This window comes from Aedes aegypti, chromosome 1 (assembly GCF_002204515.2).
Source record: "Aedes aegypti strain LVP_AGWG chromosome 1, AaegL5.0 Primary Assembly, whole genome shotgun sequence".
In the NCBI taxonomy this organism is placed as follows: Eukaryota; Metazoa; Arthropoda; class Insecta; order Diptera; family Culicidae; genus Aedes; species Aedes aegypti.
Window position 1 is genome coordinate 33072632 of NC_035107.1, and position 25642 is coordinate 33098273.

The 25642-nt window shown below is 42.5% G+C and overlaps 1 protein-coding gene across 2 annotated transcripts in view; it reads left to right on the forward strand.

Annotated features, from left to right (window-relative positions):
* LOC5563924 (octopamine receptor Oamb) overlaps positions 1 to 25642 on the forward strand; it is a 725283-nt gene that overhangs the window by 188299 nt on the left and 511342 nt on the right. The gene's annotated exons all lie outside the window — the stretch shown is intronic.

Consider the following 25642-nt stretch of genomic DNA (forward strand, 5'->3'; position numbering starts at 1 on the left):
CATTTGAAAGCAGTGTAGCCAGATTGCTGAAATGAGCGTGATTCAAATATCATTCACCCACTAGAGTTCAACACCATCGCGTGCCTTCACCTTCTCTGAATAATTAAGCACCAAACAAAGTTTACCTATCCCAAAAAGATACTAAGCTTCTGTTGAGAAAATCAACTCCTGGGCAAAAAGGTCAAAGCTGGGGTTGCGACACGAGCCACCCGGTGAGTGTGAGTGTGCCTCGGAAGAACTTTTCTGGGGAAAATTGAATAACCAAGTAGGGTTCGGTTCGTGACGGAAACATTTCGACTTCCTCGGAAGAGGATCTAGGAAAGACGAGCGTCTTTTTTTTCGGATGGAATCGGCACCCCCCGTTAAGTACCGTAAAATGGAGTGACATGCTGCAGATGTTTATTATTTTTTGCAATTTTGACTATGGATATGTAAAAACATAAAAATTCACAACCATGCTTCTGTTTAAGGACATTGCAATTGGAACTGAATTGGAGAATGTCAATGAAGAACGTATATTAGATTTTTTTGCTTTAAAATTCAGAATTCACATAAAATATCACCAACAAAAGTATTTTCAGTTAAAAAAACATGACGAACACTTTTTAAGTCTATAAATATTGTATTTTTAAACAGATATTGATTGATTCTTGTATTTCGACTTTGATTCAATAACAATCCATCGTCTTTTGAATATTATTCGGGTTATTTCAAACAAAAGTGAATGAATTACATAAGTAATGAGAACGATGCATACATCTAGGCTTTTAAATAGGCTGTCAAGGATAAGTGACGGATTCTTTGAAATTCCATTGTGTTTTTAGGCGTTTCAAAAATGGTAAATTTTCATCAATTATAAATATTCATGTGGTCTCGATCCCAACGAAAATAGCTCTAACAAAAATAACATACTAATATCAACGTTTGTATTCCTTTTGCTTAACTGATTAATTGAAATTCTGTTATTTCGGTCCCGAAATATCAAAATTACCCGCTTTGTCAAAGATACCCCGTCTTACAGTAACCCTGGTTGGAACGATTTCGTGTTCCACATTTGACTCTTCTAGCTGCTTGCGTGAAATAGCTGCAGAGGCCCAACTCGGGTGGCAAGTGACGCGTGTCATTCGATTTGTCTTGAAGTCTTGAGATCGTTTTATAGTGGTTGGTTCACGGAAAGCCAATTGGCCGTTCGAGTGGAACAACGCCATCTAACGGGGGGGGGGGGGGCTATCGGAAAAGGCAAATATGCGTGTTTGAGATGGTTTAAGTTTGTTAGTCTTAAATTGGTTTATGGAGGGTAATTTTCGGAAGTGGATTTGATCACACTGCATTCACGAGAATTGGCCACTGGAAAAAGATGCGAAATTATCTACAATGTCTATATCATCTGCGAAGCAAACAAATTGACTGGATCTCGTAAAAATCGTACCACGGCTGTTAAGCCCAGCTCTCCGCATAACACCTTCTAGCGCAATATTGAACAACAGGCACGAAAGTCCATCACCTTGTCGTAGTCCCCGGCGGGATCCAAACGAACTGGAATGTTCGCCTGAAACCTTCACACAACTTTGCACACCTTCCATCGTCGCTCTTATCAGTCTCGTGAGCTTCCCGGGAAAGCTGGTCCCGTCCATGATTTTCCATAGCTCTACGCGGTCAAAACTGTCGTATGCCGCTTCGAACTCGAAGCAAAGGTGATGCTTTGGGACCTGGTATTCACGACATTTTTGGAGGATTTGCCGATAGACAACAGAAGATGCTCTGGGATAATACTTTGCAGGCCGCATTTAGAATAGTGATCACTCGAGAGTTCTCACAATCTAACTTGTCGCCTTTCTTGTAGATGGGGCATATTACCCCTTCCTTCCACTCCTCCAGTAGGTGTTCTGTTTCCCAGATTGTGCCTATCAGCCGGTGCAGACAAATGGCCAGCCTCTCCGGGCCCATCTTTATGAGTTCAGCTCTGATACCATCCTTACCAGCAGCTTTATTGTTCTTGAGCTGGTGAGTCTTAAAGTGGGGGCTGGTTGATTTCCATCTTCCGCAGTACTGACGAAGCCATTTCCTCCGTTGTCCCGTCCTTCATTGCCTGTGCTCTCAGCGCCATTCAGGTGCTCGTCGAAGTGCTACTTCCACCTTTCGATCACCTCACGCTCGTCCGTCAGAATGCTCCCCTCCTTATCCCTGCACATCTCGGCTCGCGGCACGAAGCCATTGCTGGATCCGTTGAGCTTCTGATAGAACTTGCGTGTTTCTTGAGACCGGCACAGCTGTTCCATCTCCTTCCTATTTTTTTTCTGCCAAAAGCGGCGGGTATGCTGTTGCCGCTTCCGTCCATAATGTTCCACGTTCTGTCGGGTCCCTTTCTGCAGCATGACTGCCCGCATTCTTCTCCTCCAGAATTTGTCTACATTCCTCGTCGAACCAATCGTTCCGTCGACTCCGTCCCACGTACCTGCTCTCAGCTTGTTGGTGGCTGCTTTCACTGTTCTCCAGCAGTCCTCAAGACCCCTCGTCCAGCTCACCCTCTTCCGGTTTCTTCACTATACAGGACTGAAATTGGAATTTCAAAACCAAGAGCGTTACGTTGGCATGAAACAGTTTACACGTTCATAACTTTTTGCTGGCTTCACGCAATTCCTTCTTTAGCACCTCAATCGAAAGACAAGGCATCAAAGGTTCATGTCGTTTGCTTACTTAATCCCACAAACTGTCCAAATAGTTTAATAACTGTTTTAAAAGAGAACGTTTATTTCACGCAAATTTATAAATTGGGGTTGATGGGCAATGGACGGGTGGCTAAGTGATTTTGATGTTTTGGGGGCCACAGCGAGGACGGGAACGGGTTCTTACGGGGTGTGATGCGGCCGTTTGCTCGATACAGGTTCACATCAACCTCAGCGACAATGGCGGCAACAGCGGTCGAGAGTTCATGCATCCTTCAATTTTGATGAGCACCGTACACAGTTCTTCAAAAGACAGCAGAGCAGAACCAAGCTGACGCACGAGGTGAGTCTTGGCAACCTTGACTGCCGCTTCCCAGAGGCCACCAAAATTAGGAGCGCGAGGAGGTATCATGTGCCATTCACGGTGCTCCCCTGACCGTTATTATCAGAAAAAAATCTCCATCAAATCTGTCCTCACCAGTCTTTTTCTATAGTTAAGCTGCATGTCTGGGCAAATTTTAAAAAAAAAAGTCGTAGGGCCCGTTTTGAAGTTACGCCCTTTTGATTGTATAAGTACACAATTTCAAAGGAAATCTGAGATATTTAAACGGATTTTTAATGGCCGTGATTACCATAAGAAATACACAATCAAAATTTGGTTCAAAGTAAGTGTTTTTTATGTTATGTAGTGTTATTTGTAACTTCTAGGTGGTGTTTTGATAGAAAACATCAACAAAATTTGGATTTACGCCCTTTTGGAGGTGTAACCATTGACGACACAAATATTTAATATATTAATTAGACATTACATGCCGATTAATATATTTTACATGCCACCAAAGTTTTTCACAATTTACTGATTTTTCATAGGCTCAAGTGCTATAAAGCATTACGGAGCCAATTCCATCATGTAAGCAAATTAGTTTTTATACAACAATATTCTGGATAGTTTGGTGAAGCAACCCGACCAGACGGAAGAAACAAGATTATGTACCGTTAGTAGTTAAAATAACAAAAATTCTAACAAAATTTTCACCAAATTAAACTAAAATATAACAAACCCTGTTACAATTATATCAAAATTATTACAGAATGTGTTGCAAGGATGTTACAAAATAACAAAATTATTGCAAACTATGTTACTCATTTTGAATGTTTGTCTTTGTCACCTATGAAAAGATTTTTTAGAAAAGTATGATTTATTTTCGCTTGTCTTCACTGATTATAGCAGCGGTTAAGTCCACGCACAGTTAGCTATAAAAAAATGAAAGTTTACAGATAAATCATCAGTTTGTGTAGGATTCAAAACCTGTTATAGTACATAGATTAGCAGGTCATACACGGCCATATAACAATTAGAGATGGTCGGGTTTCACATTTTTCAAACCCGAACCCGACCCGTACCCGACTTATTTTATTCCTTCAAACCCGGACCCGACCCGAACCCGAAACAAAAATTGAAAACAAACCCGGACCCGACCCGAACCCGAAAATTTTTTGCTGTTCAAACCCGAACCCGACCCGAAACCCGAAAAAGTTTTCTAAGAAAAACCCGAATAGAACCCGAGTTCGAAAAGATGATAAATTCATCGTTTCTGATGCATAGGGAAGCTTTCAGGTTGTTACTTTGTGAACAATTCTCACCAAACCCGACCCAAACCCGACTAAACCCGACTTTTTTCAAGCTCGAACCCGACCCGTACCCGATATTTTTTTAGTCTTCCAACCCGACCCGAACCCGAACCCGAAAAAATAAAAATTTTCAAACCCGAACCCGACCCGAACCCGTCGGGTTCGGGTTCGGGTCGGGTTTCGGGTTTGAAAACCCGAGACCCGACCATCTCTAATAACAATTTAACACTTCAGTCGTCGCGCTGTTGTATTTTGTACAACACTGTTGAGAAAACCTCGCTTTTCGTTCACAACAGCAGCATGGTGGTTCTGACGGTGGCAAACCGCGCGACGACTGGAAGGGAGCGATAAGGGACGAATGACCTTCAGGTTAAAGTCCCTCTCAAACAACAACAACAACTGGAAGGAAGGTTAAGATTTTCCGGTAACAAAAACTGGAAGTTAAGTATTTTTAAATTATTACTCCTCTGAATTCCGGATACCATGAGCCTGAAGACCATAACCTCGTGTTACAGTTCCTAGAAAGGCATTACTTCGAATTCCAGGCAGTGAATCAATTGTCACTCAACACGCAGTAACAAAGACATTGTCATCTCCTATTCTTGTTGCAACAATTTTATTCCGCAACATCAATTTATCACCACTTGAACAGAATATGACAATGATCGATCATCACATGCGCAGCGATTTTCTGGGCTTTGCATTGCAATTTTCCAGAACTTTCTCCATGTTGGTAAACATGGATACATAATCGAACAGCATCCATTAAACAAATTTGGTTTTGTGTTTAAAATAACTGATTAAACGCGATTGTAAAAGTTGCAACAATGTTGCACCCTGCGATTGTCATGACAATATTGCTTCTGATTGTATCCTTATCGACAAAAGTTGGGACAAACGGTTGTGAGCGAGCCTGCTTTGTGGTTTGTTTTTCATCTGTTATGATGACAATTTGATTCACTGGTTACAGGGCAATGTTATTCAAGGTAATTATACATTCGGGACAATATCATTCAGGGTGATGACTCTCGGGCTAATGACATTCGGGGAAATTAAATTCAGGGTTATTGGGTAGAATCTTTCCAAGAGAGGTTTGATTTGAGATTTGATTTTTAAGGAAAACATGTAAAATTAAGCTCTGCAAGTATCACAAAAGTATTGATAGTTATCTAGAGTGCAATAGCTTGGCCAATAGTGCATTACTTAGCAATAGAAGTTTAAGCTCTGGGGCAGTATAAATTTAGGCAGAACAGCCGAGGGGCAACTTATTGGGTTATAACAATAACATTACCATAGTAACACACATGTTCTAATTGATGCATATTAACTCTTATATGACAAAATCTAGTCATATAAGAGTTAATATGCATCAATTATAACATGTGTGTTCCTTGGGTAACAATTGGCTCCGTAATGCCTTATATCGCTTGGGCCGATGAAAAATCAGTCAATTGTGAAAGACTTTGACGGCATGTAAGAGCAATGTGTCATTGCAAACATTTGAACATGCTTACCGGTATTAGAATGCCTAATTAATCTATTGAAAATTAGTGATTTTGATAGTTACACTTCAAAAAGGGCGTAACTCGAAATTTAGACAATCATCTCATTCAAAACTCCGCCCAGAGGTTACAAATAACTGAAAACACCTACTTTGAATCAAATTTGGATGGTTTATTGCTTCTGATAATCACGACCACTGAAAATCCGTTTAAATATTTCAGATTTCCTTTGAAATTGTGGACTTATACAATCAAAAGGTCGTAACTTCAAAACGGGCCCTACGATTTTTTTGAAATTTTGCCCAGACATGCAGCTTAGCTATAGAAAACGACTGGTGAGCACAGATTTGATGAAGATTTTTTTCTGATAATAACGGTCAGGGGAGCACCGTGCCATTGGATGTTGTCTTCGGCGAGATGCTTGGCGATTTTATCGTTGTCGGGACCGGATTGAAGCATAGTGTACATAGTGTTCGCCCCAACAAAATTCGTACCGTTGTCTGAGTACAAATGCTGAGGCTTGTTCCGCCGCCAAACGAAACGGTCAAGTGCAATTAGGAATGCAGCCGTACTTAGGTCACTCACCAACTCCAAATGGACCGCTTTTGTACTCAAACAAACGAAGGCGCAAATGTAAGATTTGCGAGCAGCGGCTCTGCGGTGAACTGGCTTGAGGAAAATGGGACCGCAGTAATCAACACCGGTGCACGCAAAGGCTTCGTTGGCGGTGACACGGGCAACGGGTAGCTGGCCAATCGATTGCTGGATGGGTTGGGGATTCGATCTGCTGCACCTGTAGCATTTTCGGATGGCACTCCGAACTGCTCTTCGGCCATTTAGCGGCCAGAACTCGTCACGAACGACCGACAAAGTCATCGTAACTCCTCCATGAATGAGCTTGCAATGGTGGTGGTTCAAAAGTAGCTGCGTGAAGGGGTGGAATCCAGGAATGACAATCTGATGTTTCACATTGAAAGATTCGTTGGACAGCCTCATTCGGCCACCGACGCGAATCAATCCATCGGCGTCAATGAAAGGGTTCAGCAGGCGAAGGCAGGATTTGTTGGAAACCATTTGTCCCTTTTCTAACCGTTGTAGATCCTCGGGGAAAACCTCACGTTGAACTAGCTTTGCAAGCGCTAGTTTGGCATTCTGCAACTCGATGACGGAGAGGACCTTGCTGGAACACTTCTTACGAGCATAGTTGCAGAATCGGAAGCAGTATCCGACAACACCAAGAAGAGTTTGATATGACGAAAATCTTTCAAATAGCGGATTCGGCTGCAGTATTTGGGTGGTCAAGATGCGATTCTTTTTCATCTCCAATTCTTCAACAGTGAAACGCTTTTCCTGAATATCTGGAACGGGCCACTGCGACCGTTCTTCGCGTAGCTACTTGGGGCCACATTTCCACAGTTCACTGTTCACCAGATCATCGGCGGACATTCCTCGTGATATTATATGCGTAGGGTTTTCGTTTCCAGAAATATGGTTCCAATGTGAACTGTGAGAAAGAGCCTGAATTTCGGCGACACGATTAGCCATAAACGTCTGCCACGTCCGCGGGGAGGCCTTTCAACCACTGAATAACGATTGTTGTTCATATCTAACGCAGAGATGACCTTTTCATATAAGCGGGCGGCGAGCAGAGCGGCATACAGTTCCAAACGAGGGATGCTCAACAGTTTTAGAGGGGCTACCTTCGATTTGGAAGCGAGCAAGCTCACATGTACACGTCCTTCATGGTCCTCGGAGCGGATGTACATGCAGGTGCCATAACCGACTTCCGACGCATCAGCAAAACAGTGCAGTTCCGCAGAGCAATAGCCGTGAACAAACGCAAAACTGTCGATGCTGAAGTTGGAGAGATGTGGAAGTTGCTCGCAGAATTGGTGCCATTTTCATTGCAAGTCGATACTTCGTCGTCCCAATCTAAAGCCTGTAACCACAAATGCTGCATTAGTATTTTTGCTTGCACTACAACGGGAGTGATGATACCAAGCGGGTCAAATAATTGCGCAATCGCTGATAAAATATTGCGCTTGGTAGCAGGTTAGTTCTTCACCATGGGAGACACATCGAAACGAAATACATCTGCTTCAAGGTCCCAGCGTATTCCCAAGGTCTTGATTATTTCACCGGCATCGAACCTCACAGACGATTGTGTCCCAAGCAGCTCAGAGGGAAGTCCGGATAGGACCGGGAGCGAATTCGAACACCATTTACGTAGACGAAAAACTCCCTTTTGTAGCAGATTAGAGAGTTATTCACGGAGCTGAATTGCGTCATCAATACTGTCGGCTCCAGCGAGTAGATCGTCGATGTAAGTGTTTTTCTTGATGACTGTGCTTGCATGCGGGAACGGGGTGCCTTCGTCCTCGACAAGTTGCAGGAGCGTTCGTGTGGCGAGGAACGAAGATGGAGCCAAACCGTAAGTAACGGTGCTTAATTCAAACTCTTGAACCGGAAGCGTACTGTCGAAGCGCCACAAAATTCTTTGCAACGGACGATCTTTTTCGTGCATCATAATCTGGCGGTACATCTTCTCGATGTCAGCCACCAAGACGATACTGTCCACTCCAGCAATCGGCACGTTGACAACCTTTCGGGGGAGATGAAGCTGCTGACACAATCGCTCACTGATTGCATTGGGTTGTGAGCCTGTGTCCAACAAAGCGCGAGCGATATGCTCTTGGCCGTAGACATCAACGATGATCAGCACGACGGTCGTGAGGAGAACATTAGTGCTGGATGATTTAGCCGTGGTCACAATCTCTGGTACGGGTGCTGCTACCACTGCGGTGGTAACACTGGAAGTGCTGGGCAGCGTAGCGTCGATATTGGGCGAAAAATTTCCTTCGGAAGCAATCTCGAATGGTCCTGGGTGGATCATGGAATGGTGTCGCTTGGAGCAGTGTTTGCAGGAATATTTGGAGCGACAGTTGCGGGCAATATGGTCGCTGCGGAAGCAATTGCTGCAAAGCTTTTTGTCGGTAACCACCTTTAAACGGCCTTTTGTGTCCAAGCCGTTGAAGACAGAGCAGTCGAATATTGAGTGCTTGTGCTTGGCACATGCTGGGCAAATCGGGAACGTCTTCGGTGGGATTTCAGCCGCTGCCATAGTGCTTATACGGGGTTGATTTGGCTTTTTCGATGCGGAATTATGAGCCGCCGACTTGGCGACAGAATGCTGCGGACGATTTATGGCGATTGTCTCCAAAATGCGGGCTCGTTTTAGCAGAAAGTCGACCATCTTGTCATAGGTGGGATGTGCATCATTGGCATTAGACTCCTCCCAAGCTGAGAGCGAAGCATCATCCAATTTATCCTCCAGCAACTCGATCAAAATAGAGCTGAAATGGTCTATGGTACTTCTTTTTGAGAGGCCTTGTATATTTATAACCAGGAACCTGCTACAGCCTCCGGAGAGATTTATGACGGAGAGCGAAATCGAAAGGAGGTTATGTTGTGCACGTGTTCGGGAACGGGAGGACCAGAAATCCTGGTCACGGCACCAGATGATGGGCAATGGACGGGTGGCTAAGTGACTTTGATGTTTTGGGGGCCACAGCGAGGACGGGAACGGGTTCTTACGGGGTGTGATGCGGCCGTTTGCTCGATACAGGTTCACATCAACCTCAGCGACAATGGGTCGCGGAAGGGCAAACGGTTGGGAGAATATCGCTTCAATCTAGCAGATCGACGTATTTTGGCACTATCACATAAACCGACAACGAGAATTCCATTCGGCCGTGGTAATCTTCGGGATGGGAGAATTGCTGGCAAGCTGACGATTTTCGGATAAACCACGGAGACTTTGCACATGTGATCAGTACTCTGTTCTAAACTAAACTGTATTTCAATGGCATAAGTGAATAATAGAAAGAAGTGCGAGGCTGAAATGTTTCAGACTGGGTAAGATTTCAGATGCAGTGGTAGTTCAATTTAATATCTAACAGGGGTGCTAGAGAAAAGTTGACGTCAGGTAACGATCGGCTTGCTTTGACCTGGCGTGCTTCTCAGGCACAGACATCGATAGCGATGGACCCCCCGTTAAGAAGAAGAAGAGGAAGCAGTCCACAGGAGACTGAGATGGTTGCGGCCGCCATCACCGCCCTAAACGAACGGAACGAGTCCTCCCTGCAGGTGATCGAGAAATCCACCAGCGGAAACTACAACTGCGATGACGGCAAGATTGGCAACAGTGAAATGAAATCGCGGGAAACTGTGGCTGTGGCTGGCATCCGAGAAGGATGAGGTGAAAAAGAAGGCAGTTCCTGAGCAAAACCCTACCAAGTTCCAAAGACCCCGAAGAAGCCGCCACCGCAAATCTCATCGGGCGAGGAGAATTTCAACAAGTGCGCCGTCAAAATATGTCCGTATTACTCGAATTGAACAATTCAATCGGCCCTTTTCAGGGCCAACAAATGTGTACTAAAGAGTTATGTGTTTAATATTTCCTAATGTGTTTACCATATGCTTGCTATAATCATTTAATTCATCTCGTAGCATCATACAACATCTGATTGATTACGAACAATTGACAATACGGAAATTGGAGGATGTTTCCGAGGACGCTGCTGCAGTGCCGTCGGGATGCAATATCAGCATAATGCTCATTTTGTACATCCCTTGCCAAGACATTCTGGCTTCTAAAATCGGCCATAGTTTTCTCTTATATCGCTTCATTTTTTTAATAAACTTATTGCTTAAACTCTAAACTACATTTATCCAAGTAAAAGAATTATATTCTTAAGAAAATGCAAAAAAATATGTTTGACTATGTTCCAACAGATTTGCAGAAAATGTTGGGATATTCCTTGAAGAATTTTAATCAAATTCTTTGAAGAATATCGAAATGTGACACAAAATCTTTAGCTATGAATCAAAAGTCCTTCAGAAATATTTTCAAAATACATCACAAATTGCGTCACAATGTTTTTTTTTTGTAAATTCTACTCTATATCCCTGGATAATACAAAAGTTTTCTACGAAAAGTATTTTTGAAATGACTCTTTCCTTCGAATCTTCAAATCAGCATAGCTGTAGAATAATATGTGAAAAAAACATTAAGCAAAATAATTGGAAAAGGGTTTTTTAAAGTAATTTGTAGAGATCTTCCTAAAACATTTCTTTAGAAATAGTTTTATCCATCATTGCCAGAATCCTTATCCTGGAATTGAATTCTTGTGCAATTCCAGGGCATAGAAGTTTTGAAAAATTGCAGGATTTCTATACGTATTGTTTCTGATCTCTGGAAGTTAATCAGGAATTTTTCAATAAATGTTCTAAGTAATGCAAACATTTTCATTGAGATTTAAATACGTAAAAATCTTACATTGATTCACCATGACAATGTTCTTAAAAGATACCGCCACTTTTTTCATGTTAAACTTTCACAGTTCTGCCACAACAGTTAAAAATAATAAATCTTCGAGCTGTTTTAGTAGAATACCTATAAGTAGGTGAAAAAACCGAATTTAATGTCTAGTACACGACACTGAAGACATCCTTACAGTTGAGGTCAAAATACGCGTATCTGTCAAAGGATACAAACTCTAGTGGAATTATATGGTATAGTACTAAATTCGGTTTTTTCATCTAGTTAAAAATAGTTCATCAAAAAAGATTGTAATTTTTGGTTTTCACATTAGTCTGCTCACCATAGTATCATGAAACTTTGAAGTTCATGCAAAACATTTCCTAAGATAGATACCAATGACATTAGACAAAAAAAATCCATCTGTTTTACAGTAAATCATTGTCCATTATAAAAGGCAAATTTCCATTATAAAAGGTTCGTACAGTAAAAAAAAAATAACGTATTCATGAAGTAGTTTTTGATCCAAATATGGAAGGTGAATAAATATCTGGATATTATTTATGAAAGAATCCCTGATTTAACATTCGGAAAAATATAGATTAGTTTTTAGAATCTAGAAAAAAAAACTGATAAACTTTCTGGAGGATTTTTGTTGTGTTTAGAAATTCAAGAATGAATTGCAAAATCCTTTAGTAAATCTTTTGGAAATATGCTTTAGAGCAATCCCCAGAATTGCTAATGCTGTTGTAAATAAAATATCTTTGAAAATTACTTGGAAGAATCTCTGGTACATTTTTCGGAAGAATCCTAGGACGACATCTCAGTTGAAGTCTCAATCTGAATCAAAATTTGAATCTAAATCTTTAACCAAGATTCAAATCTAAATCCAAATCCGAACACTAATCCAAATTTGAGTCAAAATCTGAGTCCAAATCTGAATTCAATTCTGGATATAAATCTGAATTCAAATTTTAATCCAGATCCAGATTCAATCTGACAAAACACAGCACATTGAAGTGTAATTTCTCTTGCAAGTTCCATCTCTGTAATCCCTAGCGGAACATTTATCATCAACAAAAATACTAGCGTTAGCTAACCATGCTCCATTTGAACATTAATTCTCCCGACAAAGTGTTCGGTGGTGTCTGACGAAAAGAAACAATCATCCACCAAAAACCATCACGCGAATCCCTTTCCCATATTTATCATTGCGTAACTCACCTAGCTCCATCTCGCAGTCATTTGTCCTTGCCATCGTCGCCCTTTCCAAATTATTCTACTTTCTCGCGAAACTCGACTCGGAATTTGTGCTTTGGAATCTCCTCCGGTGGTTCCGTGTTAATTGATACAAATTGTAGCAATCGATCGCTTCTCCACGGATGGAGCCACCAATTGAGCTGGAAGCTGTTTTGTCGTGGATAAATGATGCGGAATTTGATCGCTCTTAGGAAATGCTTTCGTGTTTTCAACTGACATTAGTCCGGTTGCCATCAAGCAAATTAGAAATAGACCCATCCCGTCGTTGTATTTTAGATTCATCTATTTTCGTATCAGGAGCAAAGAAGACTTCCTGGACGAAGCTTTTTTAGCTCCATGGAGGAAGGTTTTTCAGCTTCTAGAAAAAAAAAGCTTTTCCAGATTCCTGGAACAAGCATTATTCTGGAAGCTTGGAAAGCTTCTTCTTGAAGCTTGAGGAGCTGCTCCTGGCTGAAAGCTTGGGAAGTGTCTCCTGGAAACATGGGAAGCTTTTCTTGGAAGCTTCTTCTGGAAGCTTGGGAAGCTTTGGAAGCTTCTCCTGGAAACTTGGGAAGCATCTTCTGAACGCATAGGAAGCATCTTCTGAAAGCATAGGAAGCTTCTCCTGGAAGTTTAAGAAGCATCTCTTGGAAGCTTTGGAAGCTTCTCTTGGAAGATTGGGATGCTTCTCCTGGAAGCTTGGGAAGTGTCTCCTGGAAGCATGGGAAGCTTTTATTAGAAGCTTCTCATGGAAGCTTGAGAAGCTTCTGCTGGAAGCTTGGGAAGCTTCTCCTGGAAGCTTGGGAAGCTTCTATTGGAAGCTTGGGAAGCTTCTCCTGGAGGCTTGGGAAGCTTCACCTGGAAGCTTGGGAAGCTTCTCCTGGAAGCTTGGGAAGCTTCTCCTGAAAGCTTGGGAAGCTTCTTCTGGAAGCTTGGGAAGCTTTTCCTGGAAGCTTGGGAAGCTTCTCCTGAAAGCTTGGGAAGCTTTTCCTGGAAGCTTGGGAAGCTTCTGATGGAAGTTTGGGAAGCATCTTCTGGAAACATAGGAAGCTTCTCCTGGAAGTTTGGGAAGCTTCTCCTGGAAGCTTGGGAAGCTTCTCTTGGAAGCTTGGGAAGTGTCTCCTGGAAGTTTGGGAAGCTTTTCTTGGAAGCTTTGCAAGCTTCTCCTGGAAGATTGGGATGCTTCTCCTGGAAGCTTGGGAAGTGTCTCAAGGAAGCATGGGAAGCTTTTGTTAGAAGCTTCTCCTGGAAGCTTGGGAAGCTTCTGCTGGAAGCTTGGGAAGCTTCTCCTGGAAGCCTGGGAAGCTTTTCCTGGAAGCTTGGGAAGCTTCTGCTGGAAGCTTGGGAAGCTTCTGATGGAAGTTTGGGAAGCATCTTCTGGAAACATAGGAAGCTTCTCCTGGAAGTTTGGGAAGCTTCTCCTGGAAGCTTGGGAAGCTTCTCTTGGAAGCTTGGGAAGTGTCTCCTGGAAGTTTGGGAAGCTTTTCTTGGAAGCTTTGCAAGCTTCTCCTGGAAGATTGGGATGCTTCTCCTGGAAGCTTGGGAAGTGTCTCAAGGAAGCATGGGAAGCTTTTGTTAGAAGCTTCTCCTGGAAGCTTGGGAAGCTTCTGCTGGAAGCTTGGGAAGCTTCTCCTGGAAGCTTGGGAAGCTTTTCCTGGAAGCTTGGTAAGCTTCTGCTGGAAGTTTGGGAAGCTTCTGATGGAAGTTTTGAAGCTTCTCCTGGAAGCTTGGGAAGCTTCTCCTGGTAGCTTGGGAAGCATCTTCTGGAAGCATAGGAAGCTTCTCCTGGAAGTTTGGGAAGCTTCTCCTGGAGGCTTGGGAAGCTTCTCTTGAAAGCTTGGGAAGTGTCTCCTGGAACTTTGGGAAGCTTCTCCTGGAAGCTTGGGAAGCTTCTGATGGAAGTTTGGGAAGCATCTTCTGGAAACATAGGAAGCTTCTCCTGGAAGCTTGGGAAGCTTCTCTTGGAAGCTTGGGAAGTGTCTCCTGGAAGTTTGGGAAGCTTTTCTTGGAAGCTTTGCAAGCTTCTCCTGGAAGATTGGGATGCTTCTCCTGGAAGCTTGGGAAGTGTCTCAAGGAAGCATGGGAAGCTTTTGTTAGAAGCTTCTCCTGGAAGCTTGGGAAGCTTCTGCTGGAAGCTTGGGAAGCTTCTCCTGGAAGCTTGGGAAGCTTTTCCTGGAAGCTTGGTAAGCTTCTGCTGGAAGCTTGGGAAGCTTCTGATGGAAGTTTTGAAGCTTCTCCTGGAAGCTTGGGAAGCTTCTCCTGGTAGCTTGGGAAGCATCTTCTGGAAGCATAGGAAGCTTCTCCTGGAAGTTTGGGAAGCTTCTCCTGGAGGCTTGGGAAGCTTCTCTTGAAAGCTTGGGAAGTGTCTCCTGGAAGTTTGGGAAGCTTCTCCTGGAAGCTTGGGAAGCTTCTCTTGGAAGCTTGGGAAGTGTCTCCTGGAAGTTTGGGAAGCTTTTCTTGGAAGCTTTGCAAGCTTCTCCTGGAAGATTGGGATGCTTCTCCTGGAAGCTTGGGAAGTGTCTCAAGGAAGCATGGGAAGCTTTTGTTAGAAGCTTCTCCTGGAAGCTTGGGAAGCTTCTGCTGGAAGCTTGGGAAGCTTCTGATGGAAGTTTTGAAGCTTCTCCTGGAAGCTTGGGAAGCTTCTCCTGGTAGCTTGGGAAGCATCTTCTGGAAGCATAGGAAGCTTCTCCTGGAAGTTTGGGAAGCTTCTCCTGGAGGCTTGGGAAGCTTCTCTTGAAAGCTTGGGAAGTGTCTCCTGGAAGTTTGGGAAGCTTCTCCTGGAAGCTTGGGAAGCTTCTCTTGGAAGCTTGGGAAGTGTCTCCTGGAAGTTTGGGAAGCTTTTCTTGGAAGCTTTGCAAGCTTCTCCTGGAAGATTGGGATGCTTCTCCTGGAAGCTTGGGAAGTGTCTCAAGGAAGCATGGGAAGCTTTTGTTAGAAGCTTCTCCTGGAAGCTTGGGAAGCTTCTGCTGGAAGCTTGGGAAGCTTCTGATGGAAGTTTTGAAGCTTCTCCTGGAAGCTTGGGAAGCTTCTCCTGGTAGCTTGGGAAGCATCTTCTGGAAGCATAGGAAGCTTCTCCTGGAAGTTTGGGAAGCTTCTCCTGGAGGCTTGGGAAGCTTCTCTTGAAAGCTTGGGAAGTGTCTCCTGGAAGTTTGGGAAGCTTCTCTTGGAAGCTTTTTGGAACGCTTTAAGTCATTAGGCACTTTCGGGTGTGGTGAACTCGCCATGGGTGAAAAGCCACTTAAAAATAATAATAATGGATGTCTTCGAATCAATTTCGATCTACGAAATTTTGCTAATCTGCCAAAGAACCACCCATGCTAATAAAATTTTCCAACGAAACATTCTATTGAGAGGAAAGCTCATGATTCAAAAGTGCTCAAGTTTCCGTTTTGCTTCTGGCCCCTTTTCCCTCCCCACTTCAGCGATTTGTTCCGAAGCCTTCAGTGCCGTATCATGAATCGCTTTGTTTCAATCTCGATACAATATGATCCGCCATTGTCTCACCGGATCCACCTTCGCGCCGGTATTCGACTGTGACAACTTGATACAGTTAAAATGCTAAGTGAGTGCCGGTAGTGAAAGTGTGCCCGTTTCAGCGTTTCCGGAGTCATGGCATGCTTAGTCGTGCGATATCGGGCTGGCGTATCGTCGTCAGGTTTTCTGGAATCACTTTTCAATTTGGCGTTGCTGTATCCGAGCAGGCGAGAAAATTTATTTTCCCGAAAAGAGAAAAACCGCTTAAACCGAAATCCTAATGGAGATGGAGATGGAGATCAATATTTGAAGGCCAGAGTCGCGTGCTATCAGCCTAAACTCCTCACCGCAGTCGATCACTTTGTCACTCCACCCGGGTGCGGAAGGATTTCGAGCAAAGTTCATCTCTCTCGTTCCGGAGATTTTTGACACGGTTGCTTTGGTGCGTTTAGCTGCCGCGCGGCATTTTATTCTCTATCGGCAAACTCATGGGCGTTGTCAGAAGGGGACTAGCTGATTTTCTTTAGATTCTTGCGGATCATTTTATATCGCGATTGTGTATGATGATGATTCTGCGTGAAAATTTCAAAGTCAAACTTTGGAAAACCAGCTATGGTAAAAGACTCATTTAATACATCTTGTTGTCATGAAAGCTGCTTGGCTTTTGATAATTTACCTTATTTGTACCTCTCAAATCAGTATTTGGGCTCCTATGATCCAAAAACACCATTAGCTTTGCAAATTTATTACTCGCCACACCAATATAACATCACTAATATTGCGTTATAACGAAAAAACACTTATTTCTAATAAGAAAATGCAAAACTAATATCCGTTTTCATTGTTTTTGCGTATATTCTTCAGAACAGCAGCCTTCAAACTGTCAAACTCAACACTTATTCATCTTCAATTAGCATTTATTAAGGTAATTTTACATCCACAATTGCCGAATCATAACAGTGTTCCGTCATTTCGCAGACAACCAAAATGTACGTAAGACGAAATCACCTGGACTGAAGGCTTTGCATGTGCAAAATTTCGCTTACAAGATGTCGCGAAAACGCCTTCTACGTACAAAAGTGGAGGCGATATACGTGCATATATTTTGTGATGAATTATAGCACACAATGCGAGTGTATAAATTTTCTATCGAACTAATCTTATCATGTGTGTGTCTTTATAGCTATTTTACGTTATCTTTAAAGTTATAGTTATGGTCCGACGTGCAATTATGTTTAAGACTTACCTGAAACGAGTATTGTTGTCTGTAAGATTTTGTCTATGTTAAAGTTTCATGTTTCGTACTAATTGTTCATTTGTAGATCCTTCGAAAAAGGCACAATAAATGTGACCGAAACGTCAGCGAAACGTCAGGTATAGAACGGAAATCCGTTTATGATTCGTATACACTGAAAGCCAAAAATCCATAGAAACATAACCTCCATCACAGTCACGTAATATCAGTTCTAGTCGGAATATAGCATTAGTGTTGTTGGAATGGGCAGCTGCAATGTGTCATGATCTCTTGGACAAAATACCATAGAAGACAAATTTACTACAGTCAACTCTCCCTAACTCGATATTGAAGGGACCATCGAGTTAGGGAGGTATCGAGTTATAGAACACAAAACCAGTGCAACTGCGATCCAAGGGACCATCGAGTTAGCCATGAAAACCACCTTTTACTATGGTTTTCTAACTCGATATCGAGATACGGAATATCGAGTAAGGGAGAGTTAACTGTATTCAAATTCTTGTTAACACTGAAAAATCAATTCTTAATAAGAAAGAAAGTGTGATGTAACTAACAGACTTTATCAGGCGTACCATTTTAAATGAAGAAGGAGCACTCATTTCCAATTGTTTTAATGATCAAAACGTTTGGCAAAAAATAAAAATAATTATAATTTTTAACGATAAGGCAAGATTTTGGCAAGCACGATTTTAATTTGTCCGCATTGGTCGCTTCAATATTCAATACTGGCTTAAAATATATTTATTACGTGATGTTAAACTTGATAGTTACCAATAGGGCGATATTCAAAACTGAGAAGATAATAGATGGTTTTTTTAGTGGTAGTCTGGGAGGGAGGCACAGATACTACACACGAAATATAAAACAACGTTTGTTTAAACTGCAAGATAACTCCAGCTTGCCAACAACAATCAAGGCAGGCTTGGAGAAAACCGCTAGTTTTCTTTTGTTGTGTACTTTCGATCTTTCCTGACAAATATGGAAAAAGGGCCACAGTTTTCTATGCACTCAATATTAATTTTCATTGGAAAAAGTAAAACGATGCGTTTTTCAATGCTTAATATTCAATCAGTTGAAAGGTGCTCACTTGACATTACTTGCATTATGTGCATGAATAGGGTAACGACTGTTTATTTTGATCTTAATCGCTAACAGTTGGCGCCAGTGGCAAGAAGTACAGACAAAAAAAAAAAAAATTCAATATCTGGTTCTCTAGATTAGTGCTCTTGAAAATTCGAGGCTTGGCTTCGATGCATCTTCACTTTAACCCTCTAATACTCAACCCCGCCTAAAAGTTTACACTTTGGAATTTTGTGTATTTTTCCGTAGCTCGGAAATCAAAACTGATTTTATTTTTGGCTTTAGCCTTGGCTTATGATATCATCATATAAAGAATGGTTTTCATGACTTTTGAAACTTTTTTGTATTTTTGAAAAATTGTATTTTTTATAACCTGATACCTGGTGTTCATTGAACGTGTAATACAGAAAATCGAACCTTTTATGTTTTGCTACAATCAACCTATCACAGAAACAGAACCTGTTGGTAAATTATTAAAATATTTCAAACTTGTTTTTTTTTCGTTAATTAGGTACACGGAAAATTACATATGATCATGGAAAAAATGAAAAATTCAATATTTCCAAAAATACAGTAAAAACTTAAATTTTTATCATTGTCAAAAAAGAAGAGGCTTCAAGAAAAAATGAAAAAAAAAAAGATTCTAGACTAAGTTTTGAGTGACCTCCCACAATTTGAGCTCATTTGGATGAAAACAGAGACTGCCCTTTAAAGTTCGTATGGGAATCACTACAGAAAAAGAAAGCAATTCAGTAAATCGGTTATAGTGTTTGCCCTTGTGATCTTAAGGGTTAGAACTACTCTGATACTATGAGATACATTCGTAAGCTATAACTTTGCTGTAGACCGTTCTCTAGTCGGAGGTGTCGGTAATTGGTAATTGATTTTTGCATGAGTTGAAAATCTTTGGCTATAATATTTGGGCTATTCTGCAGGCATCACTGGATGTATGCAATAAAACCACATAGTAGCCTTGTGTGTGCTATCTCTTGCGGAAGATGCAGCAATGTTACCAGTTCAGAAAATAAATGAGCACTGTTGAAAAATTAACGATTGAATATGAATCAATTACTAATTACTGAGGCGTCCGAGCTGAAAACGGTCTTCGGCAAAGTTGTAGCTGACGAATGTATCTAACATTATCAACGTAGCTCTAACCCTCGAGAGTACAAGGGCAAACACTATGATTGATTCAGCGCTCCTTTTTTCCATAGTGATTCCCATACAAACTTTAAAGGGCTTGTGCAGTCACTGTTTTCATCCAAATGAGCTCAAATTTTAGGAGGACACTCAGAGTTTGGTCTAGAATGGATCATTAAAATAACCAAAACGGCCGATATGAAAAGCACAGATAGCGCCACCGTAGTCTTGTTTGTTTGACATAACAGCGATGCTGTCACAATGTTAAATCCCATATACGATAGCGCCGCTGTTTTGATGCGGTGAGTACCGAAAGAGTTACCTTCAATGATCCATTGAATGGGCTGTGTGGAGCAAGAACGATTTTTGAACCACCTTAATATATATGTAATACATAAATAATTTATGAATAAGAGCCGACAGTCGCAGTGACGAACCATTCATAGTTGGATGAAAAATCATATTTACGTCCCACCGTTTTAACGATTAAATATGCAGTCATACATATTTCAAGCGTATGCTAGAATAAGGGCGTAAGTCGCATGGTCGATTTCTCTTCATCGATCCTCTTTTCTGCAAATAAAAGTGACAAGACGCAAGTTTGTCAACATTTTTTCAGCTCAGGACGCAACATTGCATCGCTGCCCAGCTATCTGACGTGAAATATGCCAACAAACTCGCATCTTGTCACTTTTATTCACTGAAGAGCGGATTGGTGTGGGTGTGATTAAGTAGAAACGTGCATAGTGAGTACTGAGCTGAACATTCCGTTGCTCTAGCAACTAGCAACCCAGTCAGCATCGCAGTAGGCTGCGAGTGCCACACTATTATTGTTATCCAAACAGACAACGCTTATTCCTCCTCTTTCGATTGCTGACCAGCGTGAAGGTAAGACGTTCCTTAGCATCCACCTGATTCCTTTTCGGTGGTATTCGGCTTTGCACAGGATTGGTGAAGAGAAATCGATCATGCGACTCACGCCCTTATTCTAGCATACGCTTGATTTTTCAGATTTGAAATAAAAGTGTGAAACGAGCTCACCAATTAATCTTTCATCCCTGACTGAGCAGCTACAATTCACTTTCAGCTTCACTTACTGCATACAGATTCCGCTCGAAAACGTACAAAGCGCAAATCAAGAAAAAAATAACAATATCACTACGAACGCGCGAAAGCGATCTCGAGCGCTTAGACCTTCGTACCAATGTCCAATAGAACAGGCCCGGTTTGTAGAAAACTTCACCACAAGGCAGGTTGAGTGACAAAACGTCGAAAGACAAAATGTCGAATGCCAAAACGTCGAATGCCAAAACGTCGAAAGGACAAAACGTCGAATGCCAAAATGTCGAATACCAAAACGATCAAACCAAACCAAAAAAATCGAATGTCGAAGCGACAAAACGTTGAAAAGAAAGAAAACATGCGAATGTCTGATAAAACCTCGATCTATTCAATGTTAATTGAAGGAAAATGAAGAAAATAGAGGAAAATGTAACGTCAAGTATTTGTATTTTACTTTTAATAATGTTTTCAATAGTCAATGCAGTGAAATATATATTTCTTCAATGTTATCACTGTGATAATATAATTTTTGTTGGTCTCGGAAGGGATAGTTAAAAAAAATCAAATGGAAAATTGCCAAAGCTTGTTGGAGTTTTTAATGACATTTATTTTTAACTTTCAGGTTTCAAACACATTATCGCAGTCTCTCATCAAAGTTCTTATTTATGTCAAATATTGCAAGGAGAAGGCGAAGGGCAAGTATTGATATTAAACTATTAATTAACTCTAGTTGGATTCAAAGGGTATCATACTTAACTTGGTTTTCATTTACTTATCAATTAATACTTGTGTCGTTTTAACCATTAAGTGCTATTTTGCTTAACTACAAAAGTTCTCTACAAAAAAAAAAAACAATATTTAGTTCTCAATGCGATACTGCACACTGGAAACTTGCTGTAGATCTTGATTTATATATATGTAATCCTAAATATCTGTTCCTGAAATCAATCAACGATCTAATTGTGCTAATTAGAGAAAAGAATGAGTATCTTTTTTAAGAATAAAAAATTCACAAAGTGGCAAAAATCATGTGTTAGTTGTAAGTAATCATTTTAATTTGTTATACATGCAAATTAAATTGAGTTATTGAAATGTTTGGGCTGTGAAATGGTGAGCCGACAACTAGGAAGGAGCGTCCAACATAGCTCTGGTCCTCACAAGTCCCTACCTCACGCTTCCACGGGTCAAATGATGACAAAGACCGCCAGCTAAGGGTTGCGTACTTAGTTGGTAGTGCAGCCTGGTCACTGTTGTCCTTCTGACAACAGCTAGAGTGAGGAGGTGCGTCTCGAGCGTCTGTCCACCAAGGAGGTGCGGCTCAAACAGCGTCCGTTCTGGCATCCAGCGGCTGAGTATGAAATGCTGTATCACGTCAGCTACACCTAAGGTGGCAGCCCCACCATCGTGATGTAGGTATCGCGACCCTGATAAGGTAGCATATCGAATTTCTTACCTACCACGAAAAATGGAGAAAGGAGAAATAACGAACGATATTTTCGGCAACCGACCTGGCAACGAAATAAGGAGAATAGTGTGTGATCCTTTGACCGTGACGCTTGCTCCTGCGTGGGCGGGTGAAGCGGTCAAGCAGGATTAATGGTGTTTCGCGCGCAGTGCAGTGAAAAAGTGTGTTGTATTTTGCGGTAAACACAGTGCTGCGATGGAAGAAACAACATTACATCCTGGTAAAATCATTCTTTATTATTATTTACCTACCTATTTCCATATGAAACTAAATACGTGCCAGTGTCGGAAATTTAATTTTCGATTCGGGAAGTGTAAAAATATTTCAGATATCCATTTGATATCTGGGTGTTTTTATGCGGGGCTTACTGTATATGAAAATGACCTCAGAATGTGTGTGTTTTTTCTGCCATTCTTGAAATGGGTCGTTGGAATTTCAGTAGAGCTATCACCTTTCATCTCCTGGGCTAAAATTGTCTGCAGATATGAAGATATCGAAGGGTATCAATAAATACATGCATACAATTTTCTTCCATAAAAGCACTGCCGGTCAGTGGGAGGTGGATTGTATATACACACACACACCGACCTGGCAACGAAATAAGGACTATGATTGGAAACTCGGTACCTGGAATGTCAGGACGTCAAATGAACCCGGACGAGTGAGCCTTTTGGCTCGTGAATTGCAGGAGGTTGGAGTGAGCGTGGCTGCTATTCAGGAAGTAAGATGGCCTAGAACTGGAGAACGTGAATTCAGGGCGGTGAATCCTGTCGCCAACACAGCTTTCAAATACAACATCTACCATAGTGGCAGCGGTAAGGCAGAGCATGGCGTCGGATTCATAGTGATCGGGAAGCAGATGAAGCGTGTTATGCGGTGGAAACCGATTAATGAACGAATCTGCGTATTGAGGATACGGGGCAAATTCTTCAACTACAGTCTGATCAACATCTATGCCCCGACAAACGATAAACCCGACGACACGAAGGATGCGTTTTATGATTGTCTCGACAAGACCTACGGAGAGTGCCCAAAACATGACGTAAAAGTTGTTATCGGGGATGCCAACGCTCAGGTCGGAAGAGAGGGTTTTTTCCGCCCTATAATTGGTACGGAGAGCCTTCACTCCGCCACCAATGACAACGGCCTAAGGCTAATAACTTTTGCTGCAGCTAGAGGGATGGCCATCAGCAGCACCTACTTTGCACGCAAAGACATCCGAAAGCACACCTGGATGCACCAAAATAGTCCACGTTTTGGTGGACGGTCGGCATTTCTCGGATGTCATCGATGTGAGGACCTTTAGAGGCCCAAACATTGACTCTGATCACTATCTTGTTGTTAGTAAAATTCGTGCACGGTTGTCTACCGTGGCGAACACAAGAACACAGCGACCGTTGCGTTTCAATATCCAGCGCTTATCAACAGAAGGTGTAGCAGACGAGTACCGCCGGAAGCTTGATGAGCGGATAAGGGAATACAACGTAGGCGAAAATCTCAACAATCTGTGGGAGTCTGTCCACGGTGCGATGAGCACAGCAGCGTGAGAGGTGATAGGTACTGCTCAGAGACGACCCAGAAACGGTTGGTTTGATGAGGAGTGCCAGAATGTGACGGATGAGAAGAATGTTGCCAGAAGTCGGTGGTCTAGTGTCTGGTACCCGGCAGAATAGAGAGCGGTACAAGGAAGCTAGAGCGGCCGAGAAACGAATTCACCGCAGAAAGAAAAGGCAGTATGAAGAAGACATCATTACTGAGGCGCAAAACAGCATCGAACAAAACGATATGCGGAGATTTTACGAAACTGTCAATGGCGTACGGAGAAAAACTGCGCCGTCTCCCGTCATGTGCAATGACCGCGAAGGTAACTTGCTGACAGACAAAATCTTGGTGGCTGCCAGGTGGAAAGAACACTTCGAGCAATTGTTGAATGGAGAGAACACGAGCGCGTCTGAGAACAGATTAATCATCAGCAACGATGGACAAGCTGTGGAGCCCCCGACGCTAGATGAGGTTAGAAGAGCGATTAAGGAGTTGAAGAACTGTAAGGCTGCTGGAAAAGACGAGCTCCCGGCCGAACTTTTCAAGCAAGGTAGTGAGCAGCTGTACGAAATACTGCACCGTACTCTGGAGGATTCGGCGAGCTCCCGGCCGAACTTTTCAAGCAAGGTAGTGAGCAGCTGTACGAAATACTGCACCGTACTCTGGAGGATATGGGAGGAAGAAGAATTGCCTGCTAGCTGGCTGGAGGGCCTCATCTGCCCTCTGTATAAGAAGGGCCACAGATTGGAGTGCGCCAATTACCGAGGAATAACGCTCCTCAATTCGGCGTACAAAATAATGTCGCGTGTTCTGTTCAACAGATTGAGACCGCTGGAGGAGTCCTTCGTCGGCGAATACCAAGCTGGTTTTCGTGAGGGCCGATCAACGACAGATCAAATGTTTACCTAGCGACAAATCCTTGATAAGTTCCGGGAATACAACTTGCAGACTCATCATCTGTTCATTGATTTCAAGGCGGCGTACGATTCAGTAAAGAGAAATGAGTTATGGCAGATAATGGTAGAACACGGTTTTCCGGCGAAACTGATTAGACTGATTCGTGCAACGTTGGATGGATCGAAATCAAGTGTGCGGGTTGCGGATGAGACTTCAACCTCCTTCGTAACCTTAGATGGATTGAAGCAAGGAGATGCGCTTTCGAACCTTTTGTTCAACATTGCTCTCGAAGGAGCTATAAGGAGAGCGGGCGTGCAAAGAAGCGGTACCATCGTCACCCGGTCGCATATGCTCCTGGGTTTTGCGGACGATATCGATATAATCGGAATTGATCGTCGAGCCGTAGAAGAGGCATTCGTGCCTTTTCAAAGGGAGACAGCGAGGATTGGACTTAGCGTCAACACCAGCAAAACTAAGTACATGATCGCTGGTAGACAGCGTGGTTCCAATCGTGACGTTGGTAGTGAAGTGGTGCTAGGTGGTGAAAAATTTGAAGTAGTGGAAGAATTTGTGTATCTTGGTACTTTAGTGACACGCGATAATGATGTTACCCGCGAGGTGAAAAGGCGTCTTGCAGCTGCGAATAGGGCTTTTTACGGGCTCCGTAACCAGCTTAAGTCCCGTAGCCTGCAGACGAAAACAAAATTCGCGCTATATAAGAATCTTATCCTTCCGGTTGCTCTATACGGCCATGAATCCTGGACGTTAAAAGAGGTCGACCGGAAAGCGTTTGGAGTTTTTGAGCGTAAAGTGCTGCGAACAATACTCGGCGGTAAACAAGAAAATGGCATCTGGCGGCGTCGCATGAATCACGAGTTGTACCAAGTATATAAAGAAGTGGATATTATCAAGCTCATAAAACACGGCAGGCTGCGTTGGGCTGGTCACGTGGTACGAATGCCGGAAGAACGACAAGCAAAAATAATATTCAGTAGAGAACCCGGATGAGGCCGTCGGCTTCGTGGTAGGCCGCTTTTTGCAGTTGAAGAGGACTTAAGGGCACTTAACGTTCAGGGCGACTGGAAGCGATTGGCTCAGGACCGAGCCCAGTGGAGAAGAATTATCCATTCGGCGTAGATTCAACGTAGCGAATTGTAGCCCATCAAGTATCAAGTAAGTATTGAAATGTTCCAGTTTCATAAAATCATACAACCCTACACAAACTATTATATGTTAAATTATTTCCTAAATAACGCAAACTGCAAACACTCTTGTAACTATCACACAATAACACATTTGCGGAACACGAAGAGGGTCGAAACTAATAGATAAGTCTGTTATTATTCAATCGACAGGCATGTGTTTGTA